The 1782-nt window shown below is 43.0% G+C and overlaps 1 long non-coding RNA gene across 1 annotated transcript; it reads right to left on the bottom strand.

Moving 5' to 3' along the window:
* Positions 1-179: 179 nt before the first annotated feature.
* Positions 180-1701, bottom strand: LOC108537137 (uncharacterized). Its single transcript, XR_001887722.1, has 3 exons — positions 1670-1701; positions 650-720; positions 180-212 (listed from the first exon to the last, which is right to left on the bottom strand). It is a non-coding gene; the product is annotated as an uncharacterized LOC108537137 (long non-coding RNA).
* Between the last annotated feature and the right edge of the window lie 81 nt (positions 1702-1782).

The raw sequence follows: 1782 nt of genomic DNA, 5'->3' as shown, positions 1-1782 counted from the left end.
TAGTACCATGGTTACAGTTGTTTACTGGACTCCTAGTATTTTTTGATACCAAACTTCCCAAATCTAATTTCTGGCAGAAAGCTCAAACTAGAGTGGCTCTTGAGCAAAAGCAGGCAAAACAGTGTCATCTTTGCAACACTAAGATTTTGAACGTAAACAGAGGTGATCCCAGAATACGTACCGTTTGCCCGTGTGGCTGGGTCCACCTGCATCTAGAGAAAAACAAAACACTATGAGGGTCAGACAAGGCTGTGTCCTGTGTGCACAGGTCTTTTCTTCACTTGTTGATATTAAAAAACAGATGGTAAATAGTGGTTGAGACAATGGCCCTGATATCTAGAAGATATTCGTGGAAAGGCACAGATTTTTGTGCAAGATTTTCAATTTTTTTAATTTGATTATTCCAAATACTTCTTAAGAAGAAGGCATTTCTCTTAAGGAAAATGCCTGCTGACACACAGCTTGTAAATGTGGATGCCATCTGGAATCATTTTTTAGTGGATAATGAACTCTGACATTTGCCCACTAAGAAATTCTTGTCAGTCACTTATCGCGTACATGTTAAGATGTGTACATCTTAGTTCAATTGAAACAGAGAGAAACCGAGAGAAATACATATTCCATTTCAGAGGAAATAAGATGACTTTACCATGTGAACCCCTGTGGCTTCCTCTGAGGATGTCTGCCCTGGCACATCCTCCTCCAGGTCTTCCAGTTCACCTAGGAAACAGAGTCACTATAAGCACATGAGCTCCACTGAGTGAATCCCTCAGGTGATACTGTAACTGTGGACATGGGGCTGGCGTGTGTGGAAAGGTGTGTTCACAGCACAGACTCAGCTGCTGCCGGTCCCTGCTCCATGGTGGTGAGGGAAGACAAATGGTGAAGGAAGGCATCAGGAAGGCCACAGAAGACACCTAAGGCAACCTCTTCAACATGAAATAATCCATCTCAAACACGGCACACCACACAGTGTTTCCCTGTAGCATCTCAGGGCTCCCCCTTCTTAATCTGACCTAACTTGTCCTCCCTTCTTTATCCCCTCGAGGTCATTTCCTCCCCAGGATCCACATGTCCTGCTGCTGTGTTTTTTGTTCCTACTAGAACTTTTTTGTTTTTCTTTTTTTTGCAATGGAGTTTCACTCTTGTTGCCCAGGCTGGAGTGCAATGGCGCGATCTGGGCATACCACAACCTCTGCCTCCTGGGTTCAAGTGATTCTGCTGCCTCAGTCTCCTGAATAGGTGGGATTACAGGAATGCACACCCATTCCCAGATAATTTTGCATTTTTAGGAGAGACGAGTTTCCTCCATGTTGGTCAGTCTGGTCTCAGACTGTTTGTTTATACCAAACTGCCTAAAACCTCATTTCTGTTAGAAAGCTCCAGAGAAATTCTCCAACAAATGCAGGGTAAAAAGTGCCACCTTTCTGAAAAACTAAGATATTTCCTTAGCAAAAAAATAATCCCTGGGGTGTGGGGAGCAAGACGAGGGAGAGCATTAGTATAAATACCTAATGCACACGGGGCTAAAAACGTAGATGAGGGGTTGATAGGTGCAGCAAACCACCATGACACATTTATAACTATGTAACAAAGCTACACGTTCTACACATGCATCCCAGAATTTCAAGCAAATTAAAATCAGTAAGAAAACCCCCAAAACACATACCTTCTTCCTCAAAGTGTACTCTTTTCTGCAATTAAAGGAAAACATTATGAGAGTCAGACCACGCTGTGTCCCGTGTGTACACGTCTTTTCTGCATTGTTGACATTAGAAAACC

The sequence above is a fragment of the Rhinopithecus bieti genome, unplaced genomic scaffold (assembly GCF_001698545.2).
Source record: "Rhinopithecus bieti isolate Rb0 unplaced genomic scaffold, ASM169854v2 scaffold_1754, whole genome shotgun sequence".
NCBI classification, from domain to species: domain Eukaryota; kingdom Metazoa; phylum Chordata; class Mammalia; order Primates; family Cercopithecidae; genus Rhinopithecus; species Rhinopithecus bieti.
The sequence above is the reverse complement of the archived record's forward strand: the minus strand, read 5'-3'. Positions and strand labels throughout refer to the sequence as shown.